Here is a 17,802-nt window from a genome sequence, read left to right as displayed (position 1 = left end):
ACACATACACTTGCATGCAGGTGGTTTCATTTCATTTTACAACCATGAGGCCCTTGGTTTGTTTAAGATGTCACAGAATGACATCTTAAACAAATTTCACTTTCTATAGCCTCAGGTTGACCCTTATCTATTGAGTGAAATTGGAACAATGGAAACAGCAGATAAGCCTGTGGGGTGGATTGTACAATTGATCAAACAGCTGAATCCTTATTGTCAAATGACAAGGATACTCCACCTCATCACCACCCATATATATATATAGAGAGAGAGAGAGAAAGAGAGAGAGAGAATCATATTTACATGCATGGATGTAGTTCCACCCTGGGCAAGCACCTGCTATAGTCCCAGGTCAAACAAGTGGGTCAGAAACTAAAGAAGCTTGTAGTGTGTTTGTGTGTGTGTGTGTGCGCGCGCGCACGCACATACATGCATGTATTTTTTGTGCACCCTTGTCTAGACATCATTTGATGGTTATAAATGAGCGTTACCATTATACAAGCAATGTTTTGTTTTTTTTCTTTCTAGTTCTGCATGAAAATCATGCTTGACCATAGGGAAATATTACCATGCTTGGAAACACGAAAGGCATCCAACTGTAGAAATCTACCAAAACAAGTTACGTATGAACCATGCAAGAATGGGAAGGTGGGTGTTTGATGGTGATGATGAGGAAATATCATAAGACTCAAATAAAAATTCAGAAATTTGAAGCTAACTGTTATATCATTTTTAAAAACAGCTGATTATAACATTAAGTTGAAGACTGTATTGCAGTGTTAAATATACACACATAAATATATAATGGATGGTGAGAAAAACTATCTTTATGAAAAGATTCAGTTTTGCTTTTGGATTTTTATAAAATTCTTAAGAATTTTATTAGCTAGCAAGCTCTGAACATTAATTAAACTGGGTGCATTTTTATTTTATTCTTTTTTTTTTTTTTTATTACTTTTGTAACTCTAGGTAAATTTGTAATTTGACACCATTTATATTCAACAAGCAAAGTATGTGCCAGACAAAGAGTTAATTTCAACAAAATAAGACAGTACAGGTTGGAGACAGACAGATACTGTAAGAGGACGGTATGCATGATGTTAAAACATGTTAAATAAATAAAAATGAAATGGGAAAAATAAAAATGCTGCATAAAAGAAATCAACTAGAAATATGTCAATGTTTTTCTAAGGAAAATAATAAAAAGAAATATGACAGAAAACCAAAACAAAAAAGATTTAAAGTTTTTTTTTTCTAACTGTCCTACCCCACCACATTTCTACCTGCTCCAAGTCTGAAGTTGTATGTAGTTTAGTTCTAATTAATTGTTAGACAGGTCTATGTGTCATTCACAGACTAAAAGGAGTGGATTGGGAAGGAGCTGCATTGCTGCTACTACTGCTGCTGCTGAGAAAAGAAGCCAACAGGGATAACACTCATTGGTTATTAATGCAATTAAAACATGAACTGCTGATGCAACAGTGACAATAACAAACAAGGAACACAAGAGCAGCAGCAACAAGAACATTGTGGTGGTGGTGCTGCTGCTGGTTGAGGCAGTGGTGGCTGAGAAAGTAATAAATTAAACAAATAGTGTCAAGGTGATGTTTACAGAGAGAAACAAGGGAATGTGGGTGCACAAGGCTAAACATCAATCTCTTGTACTGTTAACACTGAGTGTTTAGGAAAATTATAAATAAATAATATTCTTTGGTAATTAACAAGGTGACATTTTATTTGTTTATTGTTAGTCTGATTGAACTGGTAAAATGTGGCAGCAGAAAATGCAAGTTCAATTCCCAACTTGATTTATTTTTCTCCTCCTCCTTTCTCTGATTCATTGTCTGCCAGACAGATGATCTACATGAATGGATTGAGGTTTCTGCATATAATTGGCAGCATAGAATCAGTCTCCAGGATTACACAACTATTCTATACTGCATTAGATTTTGCAATGCATTCAAAGTAGTTTTCTCTAGAGTGACAGAGCAAGTCTTATAACATTGTACATGGCTGATGGTTAAGTGGTTGGGAAATTTGATTTTGAATAACATGGTTTTGGGTTTAATTCCATGGCATGGTAACTTGGACAAGTGTCTTCTTAACCTCTAGTTTACCAAGGACTTGAAAGTGAAATCTTGTTGATTGAAACTCTGCAGAAGCCCATAATGTGTGTGATGACAAGGCCATGTGATTAAGGTAATGGACTCATGATCATAAACTTATGGTTTCAATTCCTTGACTGTTAGTGTGTTGCATCCTTGAGCAAGTTATTTCATTTCATGTGACTCCAGTCAACTCAGCTGAAATGAGTACTGCTCTTGTGCTGGTACAATTTTTTCTCCCTCCAGCTGTCACATCCTGATTGTTCCACTGGGTCAAGAATGAAGACCAAGAGTGTTTATATCTGCTCATGACTATACAGGCACCTAAAACATTTAGTGAAAGCATGAGACATGCTTCCAAGTCACCCTTGATTTTGAGCAACAGCCATGTAAGTTGTGTATGTGTGTTACCTTTACACTGGTACCATTTAAAGACAGTACTCTTTGTTTATGCCCCAGAAACAAGTAAAAAAGGAAAGCAGTAGCAGTGTGTTTCAGAACATATGCAACTGGAAAACAAATTTTCCAAATTCTAGCACATTCCATATGAAAGTAAAATGAAATATATTAAAAAATATATACATATAAAAAACCCTTAAACAAATAGGTGAATTAATAGAGTGGTATTAATGTGCATTATACAGTGTTTGCTGCTAAAAATATTTAATGAACAGACACTTTTTAGTGCAACAGAGGTTTGTTAGTTATTTGTTTCCAAGTTCAATACAAATACATTTACTTTGTTTTCAATGATAAATTTTCAACACTTCACAAGCACCTTTTTATAACTAAGCCTCTATCCTATCAGTGCCCCTCTGATTACTAAAGAATTTGACTATTGCTAATAGCAAGCCTTCAAAGCTACTGGTTGCTTCAGTACAAACAAAAGAGTGAATGAATCCCAGTTTGCTTAATTGTGGTCCTTGCATAAACTCAACATTAAATTCCTGTTCCTTTTTTTTTTACATACTGGACATAACCATTTCTTTGATATCATAATTCTTAGAAGATTGCTAGTCATCAAGTTAGGCTTTGTGTTCAATTACTGTAATTTATTCTGAGGAACATTCAAAAGAACAGGGTTTACTCCAGATAAGACTTCTGGCATATTATAACTTTAAATTTCCTGATTCAATAAGATGTCAAACCACACATCTTAGGCAGATCTTACAAATGAGAAAAGTTCCACCTGAAATTCTAAATATCTCTTTTCTTACAAATATTCCATTTCTTCTCACATTGCAATACCAAAAGTAGAATATGGCATGGTTCTTAAGTCTGGTAGAGATAAATAAGTAATATTAAATAAGCTTAAGTTCTATGTTATTTTCCTACACTTTATACTAACATAGTATTTAGAACTTAGAGGCCCTTTTATTTCTGAATTTTCTCCTTTATTATCAATTTTTGGGGGAAGGGGGAGGGGTGGTTTTAAGCAGACCTAGAATGTTATCAACACTACTAAGAAACTAATGACTCTGTTTCATCATCATCATCATCATCGTTTAACATCCGTTTTTCATGCTAGCATGGGTTGGATGGTTTGACCGGGGTCTGGGAAGCCAGGAAGCTGCACCAGGCTCTAGACAGATCTGGTAGTGTTTCTACGGCTGGATGCTCTTCCTAACGCCAACCACTCTGTGAGTGTAGTGGTTGCTTTTTATGTGCCACCAGCACAGGGGCCCGAGGAGGCAGGCAATGGCCACAATTGGTTGGTGTTTTGGTGATTTTTACATGCCACCAGCACGGAAGCCAGTCAAGGTGGTGCTGGCATTGGCCACATTCAGATGGTGCTTTTTACATGCCTGGGCTTCAGTTATGTTGGGGTTTGTCAAATAAATCAAGCCCATTATAATTTTTTGAAGCTTGGTATTTGTTCTATTGGTCTCTTTTTGCCAAACTGTCAAGTTACTGGGGCATAAACAAACCAACACCAGCTGTCAAGCAGCAGAAGGGGACTAACACAAACATACATACACATATAAAATGATGAGCTTCTAGTTTCCACCTACCAAATTCACAAATCCACTCAAAATGCATTGGTCAGCCTGGGCTTATAGTAGAAGGTACTTGCCCAGTGGGAATGTACTCCAAACCATGTGATTGCAAAGTAAGCTTCTTAACCACACAGCCAAAACCTCTAATTATTGGTTGTGTTCCTACAATTTTTCTTTCAGTGTGGTATTCAGGTTTAATACATAGATATTTATAGATCTTCCCATTTTGGAGAAACAAAAGATCTTTGTTTATCCTTCATTGTATTTCATATGTTGACAGATGGGTCAATCTGATTAAAGCTAACCCATGTCATAATGGGAAAATATTAAATGGAAATTGAAATAATAGTGATTTGAAGTTGAATATGGTGGTACTTTAGCTTGAAGTTTGTGCATTTAATCTTAGAATATGGAGAAGACAAAAGACAAATGCACAATCATTTATTTTATAGGCTTTGATTGGAAATTACCAATTGTGTACTAAGTTTTGCTTATGTTCCACATAAATAAGCATACTATACAAGATGGGGGTATATTAAATTGGCTAATTCAATAAGCATTCTATGAGTAAAACACACACACACACACAATGAGTTATTCTAGCATTTAGGACTTAGGCTATGCCCTTTATTTTTGCATTTCCTCTTTCATCAAGTTTTTAAAAAATTCTTTTATTGCTTTTATGCAGACCTAAGTTCAACACTATGAATTTCCTAAACAGCTATTATTCCATTACAGAACATCTTTACCAATTTACATTCTACAAATCATGGGTATTCAAATATACGTTCAGCTAAACAACATGAGGTTTCGAATCCAACACTCTGCTTTCAAAAATTGGATATGTCTGGTAAAGCAAAATTACTCACAAGAAAGTAAATAACTGAAATGTTGTTTTAAGAAACAAAACATGATGAATGCTATCAGTCAATAGCAAATGGTAAGTTGCCAGATGTAGTAGTAACCTACTTTCCAACTTTGTTCGTTTTAGTCTGAGAGTGTGTGAGAGAGAATGAAGGGGAGAGAGAGAGAGAGAGCGCACAATATCATCATCATCATCATTGCTGACAACAAAGATAATGACATCATAGATGGATGATGATAGCAGTTGCAAGGATACAGAGGACTAAAATGTCAAAAATGTCTTGTTAGGTCAAACATTAGCTTCTATAGTCTTGTATAGTATATTTGCTGAAGAAGAATGCATAACTGTGCAGCATCACACACACACACAAGTGTATATGTATTTATGTATGCATATATGTGAATAAATATATATATATATATGTATGCTATATGCATGCATATATACAAGCATACATATATCAAAATAACGTTAAGGAACATAAAACAAAGCGTCAAGGTCTAAAATAACAATAAAAGAACAACAATAAAGAATAAGAGTGTGTGGAATGAGGACTAGAATCCAATTATATGAAGACTTAAAAATAAAACAATCAAGAAATAACTAATTTCTACATGCCTGCACAATGTATGCAGCTAGAATATCTCAAAATTACAACTGTCAAACAGAAGTCTGAGACAAATTATTTATTTTTATTTATTTTTTGACAAAACTTTTTAAACAAACAGATGTAAATATACATTTCAGCTCTCTCTTGTGCAGGTAGAAAAAAAACAAAACAATTTACCCCATTCTCCTTCCATCCAAATATTTTACAATGTTTAAATTAGTTGAATAGTAGTTAAAACTCAAACATTTAAGTTCTACAAATGGTTCCCTGTCCCTAAAATCTACCCACTTAAACCCAAGAAGCAGATACTTCACTATTTTTCTTTCCTGTCAAAGGCGAGCTGACCATATATATATATATATACATAAAAGTTGCTATGTATTTATCAAGAAGAAGGGGGGGGGGGTGATGTGTGCATATATATATATACATACATACATATACACGCATCTACACCCACATATCAATTGATATATAAAACATATTTTATTGATTTTCTGTTTAATTACTTAAAAGAGTGTCAGAAGGGGTCATATAAAATGCCATTCATATCAATATCAATAACAATTAGTTATAAACTTGGTTAACAGTACACTGTTCTTCATTTCTGCTCAATTCTATGTAATCAAAGAGTCAAAACTGTTTGAATCTATCTCATAGATACAAGCTCAATCTTTTCTATGAGCAAAAATTCAAGTTCATCAACCTAATTTGGCCTTAAAGCAACAGTAAGATTTTGCACCTAAATCCAATTAATATTACTGGAGTTTAAATTAACATCCTATTGTTTTGCTAATGACAAAAATGAATAGTGAAGCAAAATATAAAAAAAAATTCAACATGTCTTGACTGATATTTTATCTAAAAAGGCAGAGAGCTTGAAGCGACACTCAACACCCAACCTGCCAACCCCATCCTCATTTGTATCTCCCAAAACACAAGAAATGGGGGTGTGGGTGGGGGATATAAAATGAAAACTTTGAAACTAATAAAAGAACAAAATATATTTTGCAAGAATATTCAACTGACATGTGTCAGAGAAAAGAATTAGGTACCGACCAAGTCTCAAGGCGAGATAATCTTAGTGCAACAGATTGTCTTCAGAGAGAAGTTTGAACAAATAAGACTTGTTTTAATACTTGGGGGAGGGGGGAGGGAATGAGCAAGTGATTCTTATTTCAAGAAAAATAAAGCAAGAGATGATATAAATCTATCTGAATAAATGTATTGATGACAATGAAATTTGATTTGGATGACAAATGCCAATGAGTGAACTGGTAACAAAATGTTTAAGAGAAAGATTGAGAGGGATAGAATGGATTAAAGATAGATCTGAATAGACAAAGGAATGAAATCCTTAAAGACTTCTATCATGTCTGAATAATAAATACAAATGAAACCAAAAAAGTTCACTATCAGTCCTATGTCAAGACTATTTTTAATCGAGTCCAAACCAACTAAGTCACAATTTCTACATACTGCACCAATGATGATTCCTTCACAACTATATGCATGCACGTAGGTATAGACATTTATTAAAAATAATTTTCACATTACATAAGAACTTAAAACAAAACTGGTTTCCAAATGAGGGCCTTGATTATTCATAATGTACTTAACCTTTTTGATACCAACCTGCCCTAGACCAGCCCTGCTTCCACAAAACAAACTTTCTATATAAAGTGATCTAAATTAAAATTTCTCATTACAATTCCCTGTTTAAATTATGTCTTAATCATCAGCTTAGTATTGGCCAAGATATTTTACTAAATTCTTTATTATTTTCAAAATCAATTGAAATAAAGAGAGTGTAGTGCAACAGAAATATGGTTACAAAAAGATTAAGAACTAGGTTACCTGCCATGCAAGTCAGAATGTAGTTATTACTAAAACATTTAATAAAGGAAAAACTACCGAAATTATGCTGCAACTCTCATAACAGGAGTTATACAAATATCTAAATTATCTTGTAGATGTTACGTGAACAACCAAATGACAAACAGATGTGTCAAAACCAATGTTGCAGATCAACAGAAACAGCCAGAAAACATTTAGGAAATCACACTAGCTTAACATGAAAATACATCAACAATGACAAGTATGTCTGTATGGTTAAGAAGCCTGCTTTGCAACTAGTGATTCCAGGTTCAATTCCACTGCTCAGTACCTTGGACAACTATCTTCTGCTTCAGTCTTTGACTGGCTAATTGCTTGCTTATGAGTGAAATTTGATATGTGGCTGCATGGTTAAGAGGTTTGCTTCGTAACCAGTTGTTCCAAGTTTAATTATTCCACTCCACAACACTGGGTGAGTGTCTTCTATTAGCCATGCACTGACTAATTAGTTGCAATTGGAATTTGGTGTATAGAAACTGTGCAGAAGCCCATAATGTGTAAGACTTCAATTTCTGGACTGAGTAGTGTGTTGTGTCCTTGAGCATTGTGTGTGTGTGTTTGTGAGAGAGAGAGAGAGAGAGAGAAAGAGATAGGGAGAAAGAGAGAGGGAGAAAGAGAGGGGGAGAGAGAGAGAGAGACAGATTTGATACAAGTAGGGTATGAGATGAGGAAGATTAGTCTGCTATTTCTTACAAACTAATCAAATGACAACACAGAAGCTTGCTAGTCTACAAAATATGTTTATAAAGACGGTACCCCATAGCAACATTGTTAGCATTACCAGCACACTCAGACGACGAGTAGACATCACTCTACAACTAAATATCAGCAACTAATTGCATATTAATCTGTCCTTTTAGGAATAAATACATCAGCAGAAAACTTTTAACAACAAAGGAAAACATAACAACAAAACCAGAAACAACAACAGCAGCAATAACAACATCATCATACTAGCACTATTAATAAAAGTAAAATACCACAACAAAGTTGGAGCAGTAACAAGTTGTGATCACAGAACAGAATATCTAGTCAGCTGTGTCTGTAACTCTTTAAAGATATTGATTTCTGGCCACACTAAACTTAGCTTCACTGTGTTAGTTTGCCCTTGCAGCAAGCCTGCACCACTAGCAGACAATGCAAATACAAAGCTTTCAAGAAAGCAAATGGAAGAGGAGGAAGAGGAGGAGGAGGAATAAAGTCTTTTCAGCTTTGTTTATAATATTTTTAATGTCTCAATGATGGAAAGAAAAGAGGGGGAAAAAGGGAAGAAACAAAAACATAAAATTTCTTACATCATGAGTAACGATAGTAAATCTGCTGTTGATTTTGTAATTTAGTTATGAAATCCTAGGTTTATAAAGAAGGGGGAATTGGAGGTGATAGTACTTACTGCTTTGCAAAAGCTGTTAGAGAAGAAATAAAAGAAATCCAACGAAGAATGAGAAGTGAGTTAGAGATCTGATTTGCCAAGAATATACCGTTACACCAATTCCACAATAAAATATTATGGGCTGGTTTTGCTTACATATAGAGGCATTATTTTAGAGGAACAAGAAGTTGTGTCATTTATTTCCCTCCGTCCCCATACACACCTCAGGTATTGACTGCGTGAGGAGTGAATGAAATAAACTATACTTCAGTTCTGATACATTGTGTGCTTATTTATGTCTGTCTGTAGTCAACAGCACTCATCATAATTAAATATTTGTTTATAACTAGAGGTCAAATATTTTAACTAATTAACTATATTAATATTACTAATAGGATGAGCATTATTAGAGTAAGCTGCATATTAAAGCCCTAATAGAGTTTCAATACCTATTTGAAACTGTTGTCACATTACAGGGCTTTTACACCTAACCAAGAAGAAACATCATTAAGGCAGAGAGCTGCAAGAATTGTTAGAGCATCAAATGTTTAACAACATTTCTTCCTGCTCTTCACTTTCTGGGTTTAACTACTGTCATGGTCAACTTTGCTTTCCATTCTTTTGGACTTATTAAGTATTGGGGTCAATATAATCTATAAACACCAGTCCCCTAAAACTGCTGGCTTTGTGTATTATTATTACTATTATTATTATTAAGGCCGCGAGCTGGCAGAATCATTAGAATGCTGGGCAAAATGCTTAGTATTTTGTCTGATGCTACGTTCTGAGTTCAAATTCCACTGAGGTTGATAAAATAAGTACTAGTTGAACACTGGGGTTGATGTAGTGGACTCATCCCCTCTCCCAAAATGGCTGCCCTGGTGGCAAAATTTGAAATTATTATTATCATTATTATTATTATTATTAGGTGGCAAGCTGGCAGAATTGTTAGAATACTGGGCGAAATCCTTAAAGGTATTTCATCTGTCACTATGTTTTGAGTTCAAATTCCACCGAGGTTGACTTTCCCTTTCATCCTTTTGGAGTCAATAAATTAAGTACCAGATGAGTACTGAGGTCAATGTAATTGACTATCCCCCTCCCCCAAATTTCAGGCCTTGTGCCTATAGTAGAAAGGATTATTATTATTATTATTAAGGTGGCAAGCTGGCAGAATTATTAGCATGCTGGACGAAATGCTTAATGGTATTTTGCCCATTGCTAGAATTCAAATTTCAGAGTAGATGAAATAAGAACCAGTGAAACACTGGGGGTCGATGTAATCGGCTAGTCCCCTCACACCAAATTTCAGGCCTTGTGCCTATCTTAGAAAATCATCACCATCCTGCAAAGGTCAATAAAACAAAGTACCAGACAAGTACTAGAGAGTGCTAATCAATTTAATGTCCGTTTTCTATAAAGGTTTACAAGTTAATACTGTCTTACTTTTGTGTTAGCAGCACAATGTTCTCGTTTTTAAGTTCATTTACAGATTTTCTATAGTGTTCAGAGCCAGCACTGAAAGTTCCCATTTCATGTACGAATACATCTATGTAAACAATATGATCAAAGATAGAACAAATAGGTAATGGGTGCACATGCATATTTCAAGAGTTATTGCTCTTTGATCAGCACCATATAGATGAAATATAACAGCAATGTAGGAAGATAGGTGATTTCAAATAAAGCTACATAATCTACAGAGAGATTTTTGATTCAGTTAATATCATATGCAAGCCTTTTTCAGACAGAATTATTCTGAACTCAACAGACCTTTCAATCAAGTTTTGATCTCTGATACACTACCTAAAGCTTTGCTAGGATATGTTCTGGCATAGCTGTTTTGGCATCACGTATTCAATGCTAACTTATTTGACATTAGACATTTTAATGCTTTCCCCCCTTCTTTCCCCCACCCCTCTCTCAATGCACATGAGCATATTTTGCTGTGTATGAAAGTGAAAGTGTTTGTCAATCATGTTACATAAATAGACTGTAATGTCCCCCATCTCTCTCTTTCCCTCTCGTGTGTATTTTCCTGCACATGTGCATACGGGTGTATATGTGTTAGCTTCCAGTGCTAAAACATAACTGTCACCACAAAAGCTGAATGTCCAGTCAGCCATGCCAAACTGTCAGTGTATACAGACAGATACGCCCAATTGTCTCATTCCAGTTTTGCTATAACAGTAGATCATACCTCATTACCACAAAAATTTAAAATCAAATCTTGGTTAAAGATTTATTGAATGAACACAATATGTAATGTAGCTTTTTAAAAGGGATACAAAGGTGAAGAAAGCTGAAAAGGCTGTGTATGTACATAAGTATCTCTATATGCATGAATATTAACACGGGAAAGATGAGAAAGACAAAAGAAGATATTAGGTTGCTACTGGCTCTCTAAAATAGTTGGCAGGTGTCAGAGAATCAGTTGAAAGAATTGAATATTCTGAACTAAAATATAGTAAAGGCTTTGCATGTGAGATTATGTTTTAGTAGGTGAAACTATTTACTGTTGCAAAATGCAAGAACACTGATGGAACTGTTCAACACTACAGCATAGCAGGACTGCATGAGAGTAGAGAAAAAGTAACACAACAAATAAATGAATAAATTTCAAAACTTAAGGTGTGTCGAAAGAAGGAAAAAGAAAAAAAGTGGAGAAATGGGTAAGAAAGAGGAGGGTGCTTAAGAGAAGACCAAGATATATAGGTGCATAGCAGTACAAGGAGAAGGTGATTGGGCAGGGGCTGATGGGAGAAGATGGAATAAAAACAGATTGTATGTTTTATGGAGCTAGAAATGGAGGTAGGGGTAGAGAGGTAGAAGGGGAGATGGTGGGTTGGGATGGGGCAGACAGAAGGGAAAGGGATGGAGGAAATGTGAGGAAATGAAAGAAGGAAAGGAGAACTAGAGAAGCAAGAGGGAAGAGAAGAGATGGACAAAAAGAGGTTAATTAGAAAAAGGTATAAAAAAAGTGGAAGGGGAAGATGGAAGGAAAAAAAACAAAAACAAAAAATAATAATAAAAGAGGTGTGTAAGATTTAAGACAAGGAGGTAAGAGTAGTAAAAGGGGGAAGGGGTTAAATAGAGACATGTTGGAAGTGTGTTAGAGGGAGTAAAATGGTAAGTAGAAGAAGAATTTATGGGAGGTGATAAGGAGGTGGAAACAGAAGCAAAATAATAAAAGTTTTAAACAAAGGTAGGCAACATTGGTGAGGGGAGGGGGGCACAAAGAAGACAGAATTCAAAATAATGGAGAAAGACTAAGATGACCATGGTAGATGAGATACCAATGGAACAGCAGGGGTGAGTGGGATGTGAATGAGACAGGTGGAGCAGGAGAGGAGGGTAAAGGTGGGACAGAAGATAAGATAAGAATAAGAGATTGTAGGAAGAAAAGATGAGGACTTGACAGTTGGGAAAAAGAAATAACAGTGGTTAAGTGATAGTTATGAGAGAGAATACCATCTGAAAAAGGTAGGTAAGATGAGCTAAGGTGCTAAGACAAAGAAACATAATAGTAATAAGGAAATGAGAGAGAGAGAGAATAGATAATGAGAAGAGAGAGAGGAAGACAGGCAATAACTGTTAGTGTTGAGTTAAGATTAGTTGATAATTGAAAAAGCAATCTTGAAAGAGTAGTTAAGATACACACAGAAAAGAAAGTCATCAGAAGAGACTTGACTAAAATGAAAGTCTCACATGAAACAGAAAGAACAAATAAAGTAACTATTTGCAGGTAGTTAAAAATTATCAGTTTTATTATTATTATTATTAATAATAATAATAATAATAATAATGATAATGATAATAATAATAATAATAATAATAATAATAAACACCAACTGCATAAAAGTAATGAAACATTAACATTTGGTAAGTGTAACTTTTCAATTTCAAGAATGTAATTGAAAGAAAAAGGAAGTGGAAGAGGATTAACTCGAATATCATTCGCAGTTTACAGGTTCCATTGCACCAAAAGTTGAGGAGACAAGGGCTCACACATTATGGCACCTTGGGTGAGCATCTTCCACAATAGCGTCTGGCCAATCAAAGCCTTGTGAGGAGGTTTGGTAAAAGGAAACTAAAAAAAAACAGTCCGTCATGTGTGTGTGTCTGTGCCCCTTTGTCTGGACCTTCATTTCTAATCTGTGAAAAATATGTCTGCCATGGAATTTATTACCTTCTTGGAAACTGGTGAGGGTTGGCAGCAAAAAGAGCATCTGACCATAGAATATTTATCTTAACAAATTCCATCTGACCTATGAAAGCCTGGAAGAATGAACATTAAAATGAATGTATGTTTGATCTGGGTTGACTTGAAAACTCCAGAGTGAACGCTCATTATCTCATACTAAAGATTTCTGTAAGATTTTTATACATATATAAAGGCACAGGTGTGGCTGTGTGGTAACAAGCTTGCTTCCCAACCACATAGTTCCAGGTTCAGTCCCACTGTGTCGCACCTTGGGCAAGTGTCTTCTACTATAGCCTCAGGTCAACCAAAGCCTTGTGAGTGGATTTGGTAGATGGAACCTGAAAGAAGCCCATCATTTATGTGTGTGTGTGTGTGTGTGTGTGTGTGTGCATGTTTGTTTGTCTGTGTTTGTCCCACCACTATCGATTAACAACCAATGTTGGTATGGTTATACTCCCCGTAACTCAGCGGTTCGGCAAAAGAGACCGATAGAGTAAGTACTAGGCTTACAAAGAATAAGTCCCAGGGTCGAATTGTTCAAATAAAGTTGGTGCTCCAGCATAGCCGCAGTCAAATGACTGAAACAAGTAAAATAATAAAAGAATATAATATGCACATGAATTAGCATTCAGATTATTCTGTCAAATGTGATGCTGATTTATTCTGTCTTCTGAATTAATCATGCATTATCTTGTAGCTTCGAGATTTCAATGATGTGAATATTTATTTTTAGAATGACATTGTAGCATAAGTGTGAGAGGCTGGATCTGGCCAGCTTGATCATAAAACAGGTGGAGTATTTGGACTGGATATGGCCAGTTTAAATGCTAAAGGGCCATATTTCAAAAAAAAAAATCCATATACAATAGGTTTTCTAAGAATATTTAAGAAGCCATTGCCTCTTCAATTGTCCCTCTTATTCTTCAACTGTCAATAAATTTGACTGCTAGATTTTTTTTTTATGACTACATCTGCTTCGATTGCAAACCTAAAGTCAGTCTATGAAGTTGTTTTCATTCAATACTGAAATTATACTTCTTTTTGTGGTATTCTCTCTTATCATCACCCTTCACTGACATTTGTGCGCCAGAAGACTATAGAAGTCTGTTAATTATTTTAAGAGACAATATTAATTTCATTTTTACTTAAAACTCAATTTGATTCTAGTATTCAGTTCAAAGGTTATTTCTCTACAATATTTTCTCACCCTCTGTTTTTTTTCCCTATATAAACACACACATCTATATACTTCCACTATCATCCCCCTCATAACTATTCATAGACAGACAGTTCTCAATCTCCTCACTGTCATTTCGTTCAGATATTTCTTAAGTAAGTTCTTTAAGTGTCACTGGTTAGTCAGTTCAAAAAAATTAGCAAAGCAAATATTCAAGATAGAATTCAAAAACAGAGACAACAAGAGGCAACAAATAAATATCAGTCCTGCTTTAATGTTGATGCTTCCAGATACACCAGGAGCAGGAAGTAACAAAAAGAAGTGTGCACTGTGTAGAGTCTCTTTCTGCACTAACGAGCAGACATAAGGAAACTTAGAAACAATTTTATGCATGCCTCAGTACTGATATTGCAGTCATTCTATGACCAGACAAGAGTCTGCTGAAGGAAAACAAGTAAACAAAACCTACTATCATTCATTATAGCCGACTTGTTAAATGCTGCAGTCAATTATACAGTAAGCACGAGATGCTCTTCTTTTAGTGTTTTGTAATTGGTTATACGTCAAAGGTATACCAATATTGTAAATGTGAAGAAGTGAAACATGCTGAATGTATTATTTCAGTATTGTAGCATACCTTTCAGGGCCACTGAAAATACTGTAGTTAACATACACAGAAGAGTCCTAACATTTCCCATAGATGATTAGAGTGTATGGCTCAGTATTTCAGACATCTTTTAGGGTTTGCACCTAAACATAAATGAGCTTCGTGCCAACAGTCAAAGTACAGGATAAGCTTACTATTGGACTGGATCATTCAACTCCAAGTAATTGAGCCTCAAGAATTCTTGTAAGCTCTTTTCTTTTCTTTTAATTTTTGTCGGAAATATGCATCAACAGGATACTGTTGTAATTACATGAAAGACACCAGATTTTATATCATACTGTGGCACCAAGATATGAACCATTTTACAAATAATTAAGTAAACATTTCTAAATATGTACTTGTAGCTGGTCCTTGCTGTGGACTCCAGATATTCGTTGATATAGATAAGTGACTACAAGGACAACATTCAGTGAACCAAACTGCTATGGAGTTGCCTTTGATTATGGGTAACCAAATGTGTAGAAAGAGAGAAGCACTGACCTAAAATTTCTGGACAACAAGTAAAAAATACATACAAATTACATGCTCTTCAGTATCCACTCATCTATGTGCCTGGACAAGATGGATATCTCTCAGGAATAGTTTCACAGACTGAGTGAACAAAAACTGTATCATAAATGGACTGTTATGTATACCATTTCATAGTTCAAAATAATTGTTTCAACCACTTGTAAAATTTTATTTTGCCTATATACTATTGTTATATACACCAAGGAGACAGAAAGGTTTGTAGTAGATAGTCAGCGCTGTATTAATCCATTAAACAAAATAAGCATATGCTTAGGGCATTGAGAGATGGGGACACCACAGAAATGAAAATGGTTTATGGCACGAATGAAATCACTTTAAATTTGCTAAAATAATATTCATAATGCCTTATCTCTACTAAATAGAGAAGCAGAAATTTTAAGTAAAATCAATTTTAACGATATCATCAAAAACTTTGCAATTAAAACAAAAACAAAAAATGAAGGAAAAACTTTTCAAATATAAATAAAATGGAAGCATTCAAAAATAAACATTATTTTCCATCTTACTGTGAATTTTGTTTTATTTTGAAAAATAAAAATTTATTTTATGGTTTATTATTGTTTACATTTTGAACCATTTACATATAATTGAGGGTATCAAAACCCTCTATGGGTCTTAATCTGGCCCTGTATATAGCAAGAGCAAGTGTAGTAGTATGAAGGCATGCACTGTAATACTGCGTTGCTACATCCACTGTCTGTTAGTGATTCTCTAAACCTGACAGATGACATCTTTGCACCACTCAGGCAAATACCCTCCAACCCATGGGTCTGTTTGGGTAGTCATTACTGGTGAGGGTTTTATGAGGTTGGAGTGTAACTCCTACTGCAACCTCTTTTAGTTGCCTTTAACGACACACAAAGGAAGTGCTGGGCCTACCCTTTGACATGTTGGTCCCCACACAGTGATATAGACACAGAAAATAGAATAGCATCAACTAATACACTCAGCTTAGAGAGGGCATCAACAATGGCGGAGGCAGAGGTAGTAGTCAGTTGTGCATTCTCTCAGCTACTTTCAAACAAAAGTCCAAGATATATATATATATATATATATATTATATGTAAAAGCAAATTTTCATGATACTATGACCTATGTTGGGGCTAATGGTAAGTTTGATCTCTTCATCACATCCATTTGCTATCTTGCTTGAAAAGGAGTGAGTGATGAGCTTTTCCCAGGGCAATCTGCTAAGAGCTAAGAGAATTTGCTGGCCAGAGTTTTTCAACAAAAACTCATCAAAATTATGTGATGCAGGACATCTTCAATGCAACAGGATGTAGTATGTACACTCAGTAAAGAGGCCTTTTCATACATGCACATTTAGCTAAAACAGAAATTTGGATGTAACTATCTTCAACAAACTGTGTTTTTATTTGAAGCAAAAGACAAGATGGTAGTATATAATGTGTTCTGTGGCATGAGCTGTGACAACCGAGGGCATGCATAGGCTTGAAAGAAATTAAGCCAGTATGTTTCGCTGGATGTGCAATGTCAGTATGCATGTTCGACAGAGTGTAAGCATCTTGAGAGAAGAGTTAGGCATAAGAGGCATCAGATGTGGAGTGCAAGAGAGACATCTGGTATGATCATGTGATGTGTATGGACGAGGAAGTGCTGATCTCTAACTGTGGAGGGAACCTATCGTAGAAGTAGACCCAGGAAGACAGAATGAAGTGGTGAAGCATGATCTTTGAACTTCGGTCCTCACAGAGGCAATGACTGTGACGAAGACCTTTGGCGATATGCTGTGCTTGAGAAGACCCGAAAGCCAAGTGAAATTGTAGTGATGGCTGATGTTACGTAACTGGCACCCATGCTAGTGGCATGTTAAGAGCACCTTTCGAGTGTTGGGCCTCACGGAAGCAAAGAGGCTGAGTTCCTTTTGAGTGTTGGGCCTCAAAGAGGCAAAGTGGCTGAGTTCCTTTCAAGCATTGGGTCTCATGGAGGCAATGACTGAGACCTTTGGCATTATGTCATGCTTGAGAAGAAGACCCATCAAGCCGACCAAAATCGCAGTCGTGGCAGATACTGATGTCATGCAAATGGCACCTGTATTGGTGGCACATAAAAGCACCCATTACACTCTCAGAGTGGTTGGTGTTAGGAAGAGCATCCAGCCATAGAAAACCATACCATATCAGACTGGAGTCTGGTGCAGCCTTTGAGTTTACCAGCCCTAGTCAAACCAGCCAACCCATGCCAGCATGGATAACAGACATTAATGATGGTGATGATGTGTCACCACTAGCGCTCTGCCTGTAGCCCTGAAAAGAAATAGCAAAAACTTCATACTGTGTTTGCAAGTGGGGATTAACTCTGTCTTTCTGTTAATTATAAGTGTGGAGTGATTTATAATGCAATATTTCTCAATCAAACAT

At 35.6% G+C, this 17,802-nt stretch overlaps 1 protein-coding gene across 6 annotated transcripts in view; it reads right to left on the bottom strand.

Annotated features, from left to right (window-relative positions):
- Nucleotides 1–17,802, bottom strand: part of LOC115232317 (cysteine/serine-rich nuclear protein 3-like) — a 181,350-nt gene that overhangs the window by 33,748 nt on the left and 129,800 nt on the right. Inside the window, exon 1 of one of the 6 annotated variants that reach the window (XM_036515527.1) lies at nt 4,969–5,081. The exons of the other annotated variants lie outside the window; for them this stretch is intronic. The gene's annotated coding sequence lies outside the window, so the exon portion shown is untranslated. Of the gene's footprint in view, nt 1–4,968; nt 5,082–17,802 lie in introns of those variants that run through there. 6 annotated transcript variants of the gene reach the window in all.

The sequence above is a fragment of the Octopus sinensis genome, linkage group LG2 (assembly GCF_006345805.1).
Source record: "Octopus sinensis linkage group LG2, ASM634580v1, whole genome shotgun sequence".
Taxonomy (NCBI): domain Eukaryota; kingdom Metazoa; phylum Mollusca; class Cephalopoda; order Octopoda; family Octopodidae; genus Octopus; species Octopus sinensis.
The sequence above is the reverse complement of the archived record's forward strand: the minus strand, read 5'-3'. Positions and strand labels throughout refer to the sequence as shown.